The 16,969-nt window shown below is 46.6% G+C and overlaps 1 protein-coding gene across 2 annotated transcripts in view; it reads right to left on the bottom strand.

The window, feature by feature from the left end:
* mrj (DnaJ heat shock protein family (Hsp40) member B6 mrj) overlaps positions 1-13,042 on the bottom strand; it is a 177,936-nt gene extending 164,894 nt beyond the window's left edge. The window contains exon 1 of one of the 2 annotated variants that reach the window (XM_084593907.1): positions 12,705-13,042. The gene's annotated coding sequence lies outside the window, so the exon portion shown is untranslated. The remainder of the gene's footprint in view (positions 1-12,704) is intronic. The other variant, XM_084593906.1, reaches the window with a different exon arrangement.
* Positions 13,043-16,969: the final 3,927 nt, after the last annotated feature.

The raw sequence follows: 16,969 nt of genomic DNA, 5'->3' as shown, positions 1-16,969 counted from the left end.
TTAAGTTGGCTGTGGTTTGGCTCTGGTTAACCCTAGTTGAACTGCGAAAGCAACGGCTGCATGGCTACGTTTGTGGCCACACGAAGAGTCGGAGCATAAATTCACTCACCGGTGTTGGATCATTTTTATGCCGCAGCCGGTCACACAAATGACTCAGACTAATTTCGAACACATGTAGTAATTTTAACGTGCACTGTGGCTACCTATACAACATGTATAAAGGGGCGAACCATTATATGTAATGTGAGAGTTCTACAGGTGACAGAGTCAAAGATATATGTGAGTAATATATATTACGTTATGTGCTGGCAACGCTAGGTCGCAGCAATGAAGTGCGAAGGCTGAACCCAAGGGCGCGGAATCGAATTTCGGCCGCGGCGGCCGCTTTTCGACAGAAGTGAAAAGCAAGACGCGCGCGTGCTGTGCGATGTCAGTGCACGTTAAGAGCCCCAAGCGGTCGAAATTTCCGGAGTCCTTCACTACGACGTCTCTCATAGCCAGGGTCGCTTTGGGGCGTTAAACCCCGTAAACCAAAGCAAATCTTGAAGCAGTTTAGCCCGCGAACCACGTCTTCTGTGAACCTCAGGGCGTACGAACGGTACGTTTGTGTTTTTCTTACTTTTATGCGCAGTCTATATAACGGATATTGAATTAAGTTCAATTTGACAATAAAATTGCGTTAGTCGTTCCTTTTTGATCTGCTGAGCATGTTGAGACAACCACAATGAAACAGAAAAGAAAACATTACCTTTTGCAAGCGCTATATGCCTGCCTGAACACTTGCATACTGCTGCTGCAGCTTCCTCGCTTTAGTTTTCGTCGCAGGAGGGCAGCCCAGCGCATGATCGCCAGCGCATGATCGCCAGCGCATGATCGCCAGCGCCCGGTAAACAGTCGAACTCGGTCGTTAGCCGTGTTCAACACCGCCTACTAAGGCCAAAACTCGGTGCATTCGTCGTGTCTTTTCCGCCCCTGTCCTTGAACGCTTGCTAACGGAACGTGAAGCTCGCTCTGTAACCGAACTGCACACGTTCCTTCTTCGGGCACGCGGTGAGGGGGCGAACGAGGAAGCGCACGCGTGCCGCCGTTTCCGACTGGTGTTCACGCCCTCCAAAAGTCGGCTGCACGGAAACTATCAAGCAGCTTTCGATCGCCGTTACGTCAGTGTAGCTACGTCTCGTCGGCTCGTGCAGGTGCGACAGCGTTACACATTCGCTAGCGGCCTCGTGTGTTAGAACCTGGCCTCCACTTTAGGTGAATCACACAGTCAAACGGGACCGTTTGCTAAAATAGGTCTAAAAAATGGCGTCTGAAAAGCAGAACATTCCCTCTTCCTTTTATACTACCAATAGCCGTGTTATTAGTATTACCAGTATACATACACCCAAGCCGCGTACACTCCTCCGCAAGTGAACCGTTCCTTCATCGTTCAGCCCACTATACTATCCGACACCACCCCAACAAATCACCGTTATACACAGCCCTGGGGTAAGATGGCGCTAAATGAGCGCTTTAATGCGTTTGCCCAGAGCCTGTGCGTCAGTGGATGTCCTCACGAGCCGTACCGCGGGCCCCATACGCTCACATCCGAAGCGAGCCCATCGACTGCAAAGCCGCCCTTACTTAGCACACATTGGAGACAACTTGGAACCATCTGGTTCACATCTCGCAGATGGCCTGCTTGTTTCACCCCATCGTCTTCCCTCCGCGCTCTATACCACTCCCAACCTCCTGGGAGACCACCCTTCTGACCTCGCAAGCCTTTTCATTATAAATGCATGGTTGATTACCTCTGTTATTAACACCAGTATTAGTAGTAGCATAGTAACAGATACTGAAGGCAGAAATGGCGCTACTGCGTCTCAAAGCGGGAACAGGAAGAGCAGCGGCAGCACTGCGAGAAAGCTTTTGGCACGAATTAAACTTCATCGAAAAAAAAACGAAAAAAAAAACAAAAAAAAAAAAAACCAACAACGCAGCAATAGCGAAGTGAAGTGATAATGACAAGTTTAATCTTTTCAAACGCAGTTCGTGGCGGCATTTTTTCGCGGGCTCGTAGCGGGAACTATACATCGCGTTCAAGGCAATTAAGAGCCTCGCATCCAGTAGTGGAGACGGACCCACAAATTCAGTAACCTATTCTGACTTGAAGCCGCGGCTTGACTTGCTCATGTATGTCTCGAATGGACATGAACACGCTGAGGATGGCGATCGCGTTTAACATTTAAGTTTGCGCGCTCTTGCGCGGTGCGCCAATAGAAAGACGCTACTTCCGGCAACAGTCGACTCCGCACATTGGTGTATGGAAGAAGGAGCATGAAGCTGGCCCGTAAAGAAAAGGTGACACGGAACGAAATGAAAAGCAAAGTTTCGACGTATACCGTGTAGTGCAGTTTATAGCAAATGCCCTTTTCTAACTGGTCGCATGTCGTCCTCGCCCATGACAGCAGGCCCGAAGCAATTTTAAGCGGACACCGAGACTGAGTGGGAGTCAAAGATAGCTTCGAGGAATGAAAGTGGCAATTTTGCGGCCGGAATAACCTTGCAGAGTTGAGAAATCGCAAAATAAAAAATGGAAAGAGAGATTGCTTCCGCGCGCTGTAGACGTGGCCCGCACTGAGCGAGGACGAAAAGAGGTGACGTTCCTTGGAGAAGGCGTTCTTGCTCATGACGGTTTGCGCTGCGCTATGGGAGAGTAAATTTCGTTATACCTTTAAGCCGCTTTTCACTAGTTTCACGGCGCCTTTAACACCGCCTTTTCACTCCTGTTTAAATTATTTAAATTAAAGATTATAATCACCGTAACATCAGTATGCACATCCCAAGCACACGTCAGTAAGTCATACGCACCACAACGCGTTAACTATGCCCCTCACAGCGCTGCAGATGTCTCGCCTTCCCCTCTTGCCCTTGTGTAGCTGGTGCTGTTCTGCCTTGCGATGAACTAACCCAAACTAACACGCCCCTGCGTGCTCACCTGGCATCCGCAGGGCCTCCCAATAACGACAAATTTACTTTATTGAATTACTTCCACTTTTTGAAACACCCCCTTAGCGGGACCACCTCGCCAACTTTGGTTAAATTTGGACCCTTCCCCCAGTTCGCTAGCCTTATTTGAATGCTACAGGTGTTTGGAATTCTCGCGCGAGGTCATGTGGTTGTGACGTCATGACCCTGTCGACCAATCAGAACTTCCTCGGCATGCAGCCTATTGCGCGGCTCTTCAGTGGTATGAGTTATGTGCGTAATAGACGCGCGAACTCAACACAGGCTACTACTACTCGCGTCGCGGGCAACTGCGAGCGACTGCGCCTTTGTCGCCGCTGTTGATGACGTAGAGCTGCGTGTGACGCCGCATGATAGATGGGTGAGTGGTTCAGCTGGAGTGAACTATAATCTAGTAGGGCACAGACTATTGAATCAACCGGCGTGAGCTCCGTTCTGACGCTGAGCGCGCGCGCGCTCCGCCATGCTTTCACTGCTTCCAGACTCCGCTTTTCTCCTTTCCACGCAGGATGCTCCGCGGTGTGACCAAGGCCCATCCGTGTGACGTCCACTTCGCCGTTGCAGTAACCTCTATATTTACTCTTTGCCTGTGCTACCAAAGATTTCGCTTTGAAATGAAGGTTCGAAGGGCCCGGTATAAATATCATACTCCTTGGCGTCCACCTCAACCGCGCCTTGAGAGAAGACGCATGAAAGAAAGAAGAGATAGAAATAGTTATCGTACATGAACAGTAGTGAGCTCGTATCGTAAGTATACTGTAGAGAACTCCGGATCCATGAGCGTCGTATACCTCTTTATGCACTGACAACGCACAGCACACGGACGTCTTTTGCACATTTCGCCCCCATCTAAACGTGGTTGAATTTCAATACCGCACCCTCGGACTTGGCTGCGGCTAACGTAGCTTGAGGTAGTTAATTCAGCAAGAAGCTGCGACAGGGACGTGAGCCTATAGTATCCGCAATGGCTGGCGTTAGGTTTCCGCGTTATACGAGCAATGTATCTGCTGGAAGCAACTGCAAAACCTTTCTCGCTTTCTTCTTTGGTGACATCACGAAATGACATATAATGGCTGATTACATTGACAGCTATGTCGCTTGACTTCCCTGAAACAGCTTATCGCTGCAAAATAAGCACGTTATCGTGTCTCACTGTGGGTGAACGCCTGAGCTACATCGCGAGGAGAGAAATAAGAAAACATTCCTTCTAAAGACTAACGGGGACGGGCCAAGTAAGACAAGCCTGGCTAGCAGCAGTGAACACGTCATTCAACAGTGGTGACTAGGGCGTAGCAGTGCCTCGAAACCAGCGCCGGCGGCGCGCTACATCGAGACACCCTAGTTTTCTCCCTTCGGATTGTCCTCGGCATAGTAGCAGTGGAATCCGCGCAAACACGGTCCATCACATATCAGAAGCGGGGATGTGGCGCGGGAGGATGAAGCCACAGTTAAATGATAGCCCCAGAGGGCAAAGAAAAGACGCCGACCGCGTCCCTCAACGTGCCCTCATTGCAGCGTCGTTATTAACGAAGCACGAACCGACCAACCGTGACGCTGAGAGAGAGGCGTCTCCATTCACGGACCCGTTGGCAGCGAGGTCTGAGCGCGTTGGTTTCGCACGCTGACTGGCTCTCAGCAGTAGTGTGTCATTGCCGAGACAGACATACCGTTCGCTCTAGCGCGCGCGCATGCGAGCGCCGTTCTGACACAGCTGATTACGCACTGTCATGCACTGCATCCACTCAGGGTCGCGATGACGATGGCAGTCACAGTCCGCGTAATAGAGGGGGCGCGTAGCGAATGCTGAGCTCGTCCAGAGTCGTTGCGTGCACTACACATCGCCAGAACGGAGCGGCGATGACTGGCGCAAAACGGAAAAATACCAGTCATCGGAGAAACCTTTGTCCGGCACTGAATGTAACCCGCATAGAGGCAATGACGATGATCACCTTCGTCCCTTCGTCGTTTTTCTCTACAGGTGATAAATGCTTGTCGCTCACAGTGCCTTCTTAAAGGGACTATGCGATCACTGCAACGGTCACTTCAATTCAACGTTTTCAATTTGTAGAGGGAGTACTTCTGAGCATTCGCCCAACGTATAACTTCTTGGAATGAAGCCAGTGATTTGTTATAATTTCTAAAGACAGCGTTTCTTTTCTTTTTTTTTTTTTTTAGTTCGTGGGCTGATGGGTCCGCGCCCGGTACTTGAACTATTCTCCTTTAGATCATATATGCGTCACAACTACTGAGAGTGACATGCCACTAGAGGCTCCCATTCGCTCCAGCCGCGAAGTCACGGATACACTTTCGGTAACTGCGAAAACTCTGGAGTCATAATGAAATTTCTTGATTGGTCAGCAAAGTGATCACGTCACAGACCGTGACGTCGTTGAGCCAACGTTGCGAAAGGCCCCCTAAGAAAAACTCTCGTAGAAAAATGTCCGAGCAGGAATCGAGCTTTTGCCCTCGCTGTTGGAAGCTGGGCGCATTACTATGCATCATTAGTTTAGAGAGTCAATGTGACTGCCTTAGAGTGGACATCGACAACACATTACATCACAGCAAGGCTCAGTTGAAATTGTGACTACTATAATTAGCGCTATGTCTTAACCCTTCTAATTAAGACTATAACCTAACAACAACGCATACGGCCCATGCGAAAATCCTGTATCGTGTCAACTTAGGCATCCCTTAAATGTGTTGTTGCCGTCCACAAGATGAACGCTCGCTGGTAACGGCAGTTCCATCGGAGGCGCGCGCGTTAGCTTGCGTTCCCGCATGCCTACACAGGCGCACGCACGCACGCATATAACACCAGCGAGCGAGCGCGCGTGGAGACTGACAGCAGCGAGGTAAAAAGCGGTCTATTTCTTTTTTCCCCAGCCCGTACAAGGACGCTTCCACACGCACCAAACGCGCCTGCCTCACACTGCGGCGGCCGTCAGGTGCTTGTGTGGCTGTTGCTGGCAGCTCGCTCTGGGCCGGCCGCTGCGGCCGTTCTTGAGGCAATGATCGCCGGGCCGGATGACGCATGACTCGACGTTGGTTGTGCCGTCTTGCGCAACATCAGAATGTCTCCGCTTCCGCCACCTCGTCTGAAGGACGCTTTTGCAAACCAATGCGGGCGCGGTTTCGCGGGCCAGAGTTGCGTTCGAGGAGGGCGCCTGACAAAGGAGGGACACTCATTTCGTTACTTTCTCGGCACCGCGCGTGACAACAAAGTGAAAACTAGGGAGCCTACATGCTTCGCCGCGGCGACATGTAGGCTCCCTAGTGAGAATGTGTGTGCAGCGCCTTTTCAGCTGAGCGATCAGGAAGAAACGTAATTTCGTGTGCAACTGAAATAGCGACGCGAAAAAGGTTTAATGGCCGACGGGCGGTATTATCGGTATAAACGACAGGGCAGTGCTGATAGCCGGTATTCTCAGCCAGACAATTCAGGTCCAAAGGTGGGGCCTGGTTGGCTGCCAATTACGCTGTTTAATAGTTGACCAAAGACCTTCAGCCAACAATCGGCAATAGTAGGGAACAAGTCGGCACACAACGTTGGGCAGCCCAACATGCCCAAAACTAGGGCCATGGTTGGCTGCCCACGATGTTGGCCAGCCGCAAGTTGAGCAATAACCGAACTTACATATGCAACAAAGTTTAAGAGGCTAATCTACTGCACTGTGATTAAAGCAACATATGAATATACCTTCTAAAGGCGAATGCATTTGCATAATGGTAGCACAAAAGTGGAAAAGCGCACGTATTAAATAAAAATTAGTAACAACATGACCATATGCCCTTTTTTATTTTCCTTCTTGTTGCCGGAAGCTTAAAAATAATTGAAAAACTTCACTCGGCTTTTGAGGGTCACTGGCTCTAAAATGAGGGCCTCTTGAGAGAGAGACATAAGTTCGCTGAAAAGGTGGCAGTTTTGCCCTATACGGTACTGGGACGGTAGGTCAAAGGCGCCTGCGGCGGGGGCTCAGCTACAGAGCCAGTAGCAGGCCCGTGTATTTTCATTTCCTTCTTCCTACAGCCCCAACAACAACAAAAGTTGCTATTGTGTGTGTGCCGCGGCGCGGCTGTGTATTCTGTCTCATAGTGTTTCTTCGGTGCAGTGATTCTTGTACGACTGACATGCATTCTTAGAGGAAGACCTTATCACCATGGAAAGTCTGTGTTAACTATGTTCACTGTCAGACATCTGGTTACTCTAATCCGTTGCCTTAAAAAGTCGCTATATTTGCTTCAGTTTTGCAGAATACCCTGGGCGTCACCACCCTTTTTTTTCAAGCAGAATTGCGTGTGTGTTGCCCAGTGCTGACACAAATTAAGCAGCATCGTTATTTTCTTATATTCTTGTCGATTCAGTGATGGTACATGGTTGTACATTACGGAAGCGTCATACTCAATTCAGTGTGTACGTTGTCAGGTGATCAAAAAAGTGCCGCTAGCAATGTCTAGGTAACGTCACAAACTGACATTGAGGCAACGTTTTGCGTTGTTGGGTGGACAATATCTGCAATGTTGGCCTCCGGCCTGGGTCCTATGTAGGCAGCCGAAAGTCGGTTTGGTATTCTGCGTATCCCACCTCTTCCATTTCCTGTATTTCTGTCAACGCAGTCAAGTTGAGAGATAAGAGGAGATAGAAGGGGAAGTGACAGCGGCATATTCCGGATGTGTGGATTATAATCCAAGAAATCCATAGAGGTGGCCTCTATGAGTATTCGAGTCAAATTTAAAAGCTTTGAGTGGAGCCCATAATTTGCAAAAGAAATATTCAGAGTGCTCCTAATGACAGCACGCGATCGATTAGGGCGACAACTCACCGCGCGCTTCCTCCTCGATGACGTCTTCGGGGCTTGCTGGGTGCGCCTATACCATTGGATGCTCCCAAGTGACGCGGGCGAGACGGGGTTGGGCACCGTCGCATTATAGCGATCTTCGAGCAGCGTCGAGCAATGGTTCGAGTGTGATAAATCAATCGGGGATGGAATGTCGTAAGAATTTACGACACACGTCCGTTACCGGGTGTTCGGATGTTTGACGGGCTTAGAGTTAATTAGATCCTAAATAGGAACTGACTTCCGTATGTACCGTCGCATGCAAAAAAGACTGTCGAGTGAACGTCCGACGCATGCCAACATCAGACATTCTGACGTCCTGCGGACGCCAAGATTCGGATGAAAATTTCCCAGCGACATCCGTATAACGTCCAACACAGTGTATTCGACTTTCGACTGACATCCGCTAGTCACCGCGGCTCAGCATCAGCTCATGCAGGTGCAGTGAGCCAGAGCCGCTGCCGAGGCCACCGGACTCCTTGACAATTGAGGACTGCCGACCACTGCTCTTTCCTAACCCAATACCCCTAACCCCCAATTTTCCCCAATAAAGTTTACCAATCAATCAATCAATCAATCGGATGCGCGAACCTTGTTGTACAATTCGTTTATCCCGTGATTTAACAGGAGAAAGCCCGTTGTACCACCGGATAAAAGATCGCACCTAGTTCATCCGCTGGACTTCTAAAAATGAATGTACCGGCCTTTCTTGGACCATTGGTAGCTGATAAAAACATAAGGAAGCAATGAAGCAATATTTCATTGGCATTTCTGAGCGTCCAAACAACAATTAACATACGAGGAACTGTCGCAAAATTGTGAGGCCATCCTCGGCTGTCAGACCCGGTAGTTGTGACAGCAGGATACTGCAATTACAGTTAATTCAGCTGTCAAAACGAATAGGGCGATAATAGAGCCGTAAAACACCAGGATCGTACAACTCGCACGCTCATCTCCGAAGGTAATAGGTTCATCACCTATGCCCAACAAAGGATGGCGTGCATTATGTTAGTGGCGGGTGGTTATCGAGCGCGGTTTGTAACCACCCGCCAAATTAAATTTTTCACCCATTCAAACTAAGGCAGACACCATTTAACAGTTTCAAATGGAAAAATTGATAAAGTTCAAGAACATGAATATTCAACGAACAAAAATTGCTGGGACACAAAGCTAAAAATATACCTCTGACGTTATGTTCAGACATACGGATGTTGATATTTTATGCGCTCTCGATGCCACAACCCCAGTAAACATCGCTGGCGACTTGGTATGTATGCTGCCTTATATGTGAGAAAAGTGATTCTGGTGGCAACAACAAGATGGAGGCGCTTTCTCTGAGCACGTACAAAAGTCCGTCCAAGAGACAGGGTAGGCATGTGGCACGCAACCACTGGCAACTCGCTGACACAATTGGAACTACTGTATTTTCGCGAATCTAAGCACCTCCCGGTTTTAATCACACGTCCCCGCCCACAATTCTCGCGCACACACACACACACACACACACACACACACACACACACACACACACACACACACACACACACACACACACACACACACACACACACACACACACACACACACACACACATATATATATATATATATATATATATATATATATATATATATATATATATATATATATATATATATAAAGCAAGGCGCCCGTGTGCTGTGCGATGTCAGTGCACGTTTAAAGAACCCCAGGTGGTCGAAATTTCTGGAGTCGTCCACTACGGCGTCTCTCATATCCTGAGTCGCTTTGGGACGTTAAACCCCACAAACCAACCAACCAACCAACCATATATATATATATATATATATATATATATATATATATATATATATATATATATATATACACACAGGGTGTTACAAGGAAGACTAAGTTTAAAAAATGGACTTTCAGAGGTATAATTATTTTTGTTGCACGAAGTTATCAAGGTTATGGGCGGGTTCTATAAAACGGGTTAGATGTGCTCTTCAGTGGAATAAATAACCAAAATTCGTTAATTAACTGGGTGCATGATTGTAATTTGGAAATTGTAGAGAATCATGAGTCAACCCGATATCCATCGCTAGTTTTATGAAATCTTTATTGTGCGGAGAACTGCAGCGCTCAGAAACTCAGCTCTCCAGATGCGCGCAACAGGCTCCGCGCGGCAACTGAGCGCCGCAAAGTCACGCCCCCGTGTTGACGTCACTTACAGTTGTACACATCGCACGTGCGCCGTGCTTTATCTGTGGTTCGAAAGAAAAGTGGCTCGCCGCTGCTCGGCCCAAGATAACGCGCGGCTAGCCTGTAATTGTACAACTGTGATTGACGTCAACGCGGGGCCGTGACTTTGCGGCGCTCAGCTGCCGCGCGGAGCCCGTTGCGCGCGTCTGGAGAGCTGAGTTTCTGAGCGCTGCAGTTCTCCGCACAATAAAGTTTTCGTAAATCTAACGATGGATATCGGGTTGACTCATGATTCTCTACAATTTCCGAATTACAATCATGCACCTAACTGCAATACTTAAGTTAATTAACAAACTTTTGTTAATTATTCCACTGAAGAGCACATCTAACCCGTTTTATAGGGAGCTTGCATAAAGTGATGCAGGCCGGGTAATCCGTCATGATGTCGCTGGCAGCAGACGGTGGGCAGCGCAGCCAGGGTGAATTGAGCAAGTATTTTCGATGGGCCACCGAGCAAATACGCGGCTTTGCGTGCGCTGCTTTAAGTGCGTGATTTTGTTAGCAGATTCCTGAGGACCGTACGCGTCGACGCTGTGCCCGAAAAATCGGGCGTGCTATGAAGAAATGCGACGCGGACCTGTTCAAGCTACGCGACAACGACTGATTGCACTATGCGTCTGGACTTGGCCGCCCGTCGACATCACCGGCATTCATGATTTAGTTCTAGCAAGTATGTAGTTTTATACTTGCCCGGATTGGTGTCGTTCTCGCGTGTGTTGGCCCGTGCGAGCCATTCGCGTCGGCGTCGCTAGAGGAATCCCTTGCCTTCTCGCCCTCATGTAGACGTATTGTTAGAATCGTGAAGAAACCGAAGTCGGCCTGTCCGATCGCGCCAGCATCATCTGCGCGCACTACGCGACCATGTAGACGAGGCTGTGCGGCAGTGCCGTGCTGCGTTGTCTGCTGTCAACGACATCATCATGGCGGATTACCCAGCATGCATCGCTTCATGCAAGCTCCCTACAGAACCCGCCCAGACCCTTGATAACTTCGTGCAACCAAAAAAATATTTTACCTCTGAAAGCCCATTTTTAAAATTACTTAGTCTTCCCTGTAACACCATATATATATACACACACCCTCAAAGAAGCCGGATAGTTTTTGAGAAAAAAAATTGCATGCGAATTTAAACACCCCCCCCCCCTTTTTTTTTTTCTTTTTTTTTTTTTTTTTTTTTGCAAGAAAGTGCGCGTATTGCCATGTATTGCCGCCAAGCGCACTTGCTCACTCCGTCGAACCAGAGATGTCAGAGTCCCAAGGTGGTGCGGCATTTTTGGTGTGATCTCCGTCTTCATGCGTTTTTGTGTTTAGACACTAAATGACAGATGGCAGCTTAAAACGTTGAAAATATGCCGGCAACGACCCCACTTATCAGCGAGTTGTCACGTGGGCCTGGTATCAGTGGCACTCGGCAGGTTTTAAAGGAATCGCGGGCGCGTGTTGCTTGGTTTGGTGTCAGTTGATTGAGAGCCGTAATTCAAGTCAGAACGTGCTTTTATGGGGCTTCGTAGAGCTTGAATTGTAATCGCGTTTGTCGAAGACGTTTGCAAACTTTGTCAAATAAATTATTGGGTCCGTCTCGTCGAGATATAAGAGCTGCAAATAAAAAAAACGGGGGGGGGGGGGCTTCTAGATTTTACAAATCTGAGTCCCCTCCTTTCCTCAATTAGGCCATCGCGATCGTGAAAAAAGGGGGTGGTTAAAAGCGAGTAAATGTGTAATGTTCATTGCGATCCTATAGACGGCGGCGCAAAGAAATAAAACGCGGATCATTTCAATTCAGTAAAATAAACTTTATGAAATAAATATTTACCTTCAAAAACATCAAAAATAATTTATAAACTACAAACCTTGTGCCTTTGTACACGAAATTAAATTATCTGCGAAAAAGAAGCCAGAGCACCGCTGTGTCTAAGTGGGCAATTCATACATCCAAAAAAAAAAGCGATCACCGGGACATCCATATCTGTTTATTGATGGGTCCAAAAGCGGATGTCCGTTCGATATCTGCTGTCTTACCAGTACCGCACCTTATTAATTAATAGCCGGAAAGGAAACCCGGTAGACGTCTCATATGAGCATCCAAGCGGACATTGGGGCTAGCGTACACCTTGAAATATGCATGGAGATGGGTGTCAGTCTAGCTCACTACTCATTTAATTTGTGACACTGCTGATAGATTTTAATATCCCTGTGAGCTCATCCCATTATTTAGCACACAGTTAGACTTGTACATTGATGTTTGATGGCCATCAGAAGTTTCACCATTAGGCTTTGATGCTCGCGATCGGTACTGCTGGCGGATATATGAGGGCGGCGCATACTACAATTTTGGAAATCAGACTAGCGCACTTCAAAACAAGGACACAGGAAGAGAACGACAACACAGCGCTGTGTTGTCGTTCTCTTCCTGTGTCCTTGTTTTGAAGTGCGCTAGTTTGATTTCCAAGATGAATTACCAACTAGCCCGTTCTTCCACCCTTGCATACTACAATGATTATCCAATTACGTACATCGATCGAGAGCGTGACACCCGTCAACAGCCAGTAGTGGCGCTGCCTTACGGCGTGATTACCACCCACCGAGCATGTGGAAAAATTAACTCTCGCTTTCCTCACCTTAATCAGGATCGACGTTCTGGACGATGGGTAGGACCAAAACTCTGGCTGATAGCAGCTGGGCGTGCGCACGCTTCAGCTTCCAAAGCCGGCCGGTCGGTGCACTCCCAGTGGCCTGGGCGGCCACAAATCCCTGCTGGTCAAACGCTCGAGGCGGCGACAGAGCGTGTGAGCGTGTTTATCGCCTTTTGCGGCTCTGCTGGCGCCGACGGGTTTCGCCTGTAGCCCGCGCAGCACACTGTCCTTCCCGTATCTCGTAGCGCGTAGGGGATCGAGAACACCGCCGCCACAAGCGGGGCTTTGGGCGGATGCGTGAGAGCGAGTTACGAAGAGATGTCAGCCGGGACACTGTAAGCGTTTTTTTTTTTTTTTTTTTTTTTCGCAACTACCGTACGACGCGATGAAAGTGCAGTAGTAGTAGTATAAGTTACTAGATGAAGAAGGGCGTAAGGCACATTTTTTCACAGCAAGCCGCAGACACCTGCCAGCGCCCGTCCTTGCAGCAGACGAAAAAATCATTCAAAGTTGATGATGATGGCAATTGCGAGACATGATGATGATAGTAGTAACAATCGTGTTTGTTGTTCTTGATTTTTTTTTTAAACCAGTGATCGCAGTGATTGCAGCGATCACAGGAGTTACAGTTCTTGTGTTCTAGACAGATGTATTTGGTGGTGTGTCGCGTTTTCCTTGTTGCCGAACGGTTAAACAGTGGCCAAGCGCAGAGCTCCAAAGTAGAGTAGTGTACCCCCCCCCCCCCTCCTCCTATTTCCAAAGCTTTTTGGAAAGGTGGCGCCCTCTGTATGCGATTGGGACAATCGATTGTAATGGATTATGGCCTCCGAGATGACCCTCGCGCGCGTGTAAGTAATCTTGGAGGCCATGAATGGATCACGGCCGTCACGACCGCCTCGTACGGCGTGCGCGTGTCTCGAGGCAAGCGCGCGCGCCGCTGCATTCAGTCCGGCCGTGCAATGGAGCACCCAATGTTACTAAAACCGCTTTATATATATATATATATATATATATATATATATATATATATATATATATATATATATATATATATATATATATATATATATATATATATATATATAGATATAGGACCAGCTGGAAGCGAAGCACCAACAATGGCACCAGGTAGTGTTCTGTTGTTTCGTGTTCCCAGGTAGCACTGAACATTAGAATAGTATGTTACAAAGTTATCTAAGTTGTCTGAAGGTTGCCTAACGTTCTGTCACATAGTTTTAACATTATAACATTCAAAATAAACATTATATTAATGTTGGCTTTAGAATGTTATAATAATGTTATGCAATGTTTTATGTTGGATTGCAAACATTATTGTCAGTAATGGCAAAAAAATTGTTAACCTAATATTGTTTGCTGAACGTTAAAATAATATTTGATTCATACTGTGAAGCAACATAGCATATATATTTCAAACACGGAGTCCCAGCACTTTTGCCCTTTTTCTTTAAGTAACCATGTTTTTTCAATAACACTTCTTTGCAACTAGAGCAACGGAGCAACTATATATAGAGCTTGAGATGATGCCCGCCGTAAGCAGCAATATTTTGTTAAGAAGTTTTGATTATTATTCATTCGCCACTATGACTCGTTGCGCACCCGTTTGCGATGGATATAAAAGCTTGACTCTGTGCTATATATTTAATTGTTCAGTGGTGAGTATGCTGTATGATGGAGTTGTGCTGTATTGTGGTCTTTGCAAAAGTGCAAGCTGTGTATCATCGCGAGCGGTGGGCCTACATGCTCGTATACTAGGTTGCTCTACATTTTCTAGAATGTTACATTTTTTTTTGCATGCATATTAGACTTATGTTGTTTAAATGTTTATGGAAACATTATACTAACCGTTATTTGTAACGTCGATGGTAGCACCGAACATTATAATTATTTAAATAAGTTATCTAAGTTGCCTGAATATTGCTTAACATTCTGAGACATAAAAAAACATTAGCAGAACATTCAAAATAAACATTTTACTAATATTGATTTTTGAATGTTATGATAATGTTATTCAATGTCTATGTTGCATTGTAAACATTATTTTCATGTTACAAACAAATGTTGTTCTAATATTGTCTCCTAAATATGTTAAAGTAATATTTGGATCGTAACTATAAAACAACGTATAGCATATGTATTTCAAACACTGAGTCCCAGCACTTTTGCCCTTTTTCTTCCAGTAACCATGATTTTTTCAATAACATTTCTTTGCAACTATAGAGCTTTGAGGTTATGTTCACCGTAGTATGCAAGCACAGCCCTAATATTTTGCAAGAAAGTATTGCTTATTATCAATTCGCCACTATCACTAATGGAACACCCGTCGGCGATGGATATATAAGGTTGACTCTATGCTAATATCTGTTCAGAGGCGAGTGCAGGAATGGTGCTGTATTGTGGAGTTGTGCTTTATTGTGGTCTTTGTAAAGCGTGGAAGCTGTGTACCATCACGAGCAGTGAGCTTACATGCTCGTTCAATGTTGCTCTACTTTTTCACGAATGTTACATTTATGTTGCATAAATATTAGTTTTATGTTGTTTAAATGTTTATGGAAACATATACCAATATTTATATGTAACATTGCTGTAACATTAGAAAAAAAAGGACATTAACATCAAAATAACGTACGTTCGAAAAACGTTGGTTCGACTGAAACAAAATTGTAACATTTCTCTAAAGTTTCGGTGCTACCTAGGATATTGCTAGAACATTGAAAAAAAAAAAAAAAAAGGACATCAACAGCATCGAAATAACGTTCGACTGAAACAAAAATGCAACATTGCTCTAATATTTTGGTGCTGCCCTGGGTTGTTCCTAATTAAGTTCCTATACTCCGTTTCATACATCAGGTGCAACGCAGCGAAAGCTACGCAAGTAGTCCGCAAGAAAAAAAAAACAGGAGGCATATCACTACGCGCTCGTTCTGTAGGCGAGTGATTCCTGCCCAAACGGGCTCTATTCCGAGCATACACGTTTGCAATAACATGCTTCCCATGCTTAGACATCTTCACAGAGCGGATCTTATAGAAAAAATGTGCACCAAAGAACCATTTTCTCAAATAGAGATGCGCAGCGCGGAGGACACAGCCAGCGCCATCTGGTGGCACAGCTGGCAAGGTTGCGGGGCAGCAAAACGTGGCACGAACAAAAACGACATAAAAAAACATACAAATTAGCTGCATCCGACCTTTTCTCCCTAAAAAAAGTGCTTTTTATGAAGTTGATGGCAAATGTAAAATGTATGAAGCTTGCAGACAAAGCAACTATTCTTTTCTCTTGTCAAGAGCAGGTACTATTTTTTATCGCGGATGCGGAGAGCGCAAACAAGAGCTGTAGCTTTGGTAGTGTTGCACTTGATGTATGAAACGGAGTATAAGCACGCTGAATTGGTCATGAAGGGTGGCAGCGGGAGGAGGAGAGGGTGGCTGTTCCTGGCCCTACGGGGCTGGGACTGGTGGGTAAACGCCGCTTGCGGCGGCGGCTAGCCTGCCACTGAATATTTATCTGTTGTAGGCCGTCATTGCACCCGCCACCACTTAGGCCGTCGCCCACCACCACCGAAGCAGTGGCGGGTGCAATGACGGCCTATAACAGATAAAAATCATGCAGTGGGTGGCTAGCCCCCGCCGCAAGCGGCGTTGATCTACCGTCCCAGTCCCGTAGGGCCAGGAACTGCCATCCTTCACCACCTAAATTGTGTGCCAATCCCTTCCTATGCCCTTTTTCGGCTCTACTTCCGGTTGCGTGACGTCACACCCTTGACGCCACATTAATTTACTTCTTGTTTACCCATTTTAGCCCTGAGTACTTTAAAATTGTGAGCAGTCAACTATTTTAGCATTTGAAACATTCAAATGTGGTGCCAAGCCATTGGCTAATGAGACCATTTTCACATTCACGTTTACATTTTTGCCTCTAATTAATTATCTAGTTAACTTATTGGCCTAATTATTTTTTCGGATACATTAAGTCACCCTCTATCGATCGAAACCACTCATTAACCTCCACCACTTCGCATTAATCAACTGCTGTGGGCACGATTTTGCCTCTAATTAATTACCTAATTAACTTATTGGCCTAATTATTCTTTTGGACAAAACATTACGTCACCGTCTATCGATTGACACCACTCATTAACCTTTACCACTTCTCAATTAAAACTGCTGCAGACACGATTTTGCTGACGCAGTCTGCGAACAGAAATCTGCAAACATAGCGAAGTAATGCTTTC

The sequence above is a fragment of the Amblyomma maculatum genome, chromosome 2 (genome assembly GCF_055883805.1).
Source record: "Amblyomma maculatum isolate TAMU_Amacu chromosome 2, ASM5588380v1, whole genome shotgun sequence".
In the NCBI taxonomy this organism is placed as follows: domain Eukaryota; kingdom Metazoa; phylum Arthropoda; class Arachnida; order Ixodida; family Ixodidae; genus Amblyomma; species Amblyomma maculatum.
Note: the sequence above shows the minus strand (reverse complement) of the source record. Positions and strands in the feature narration are given on the sequence as shown.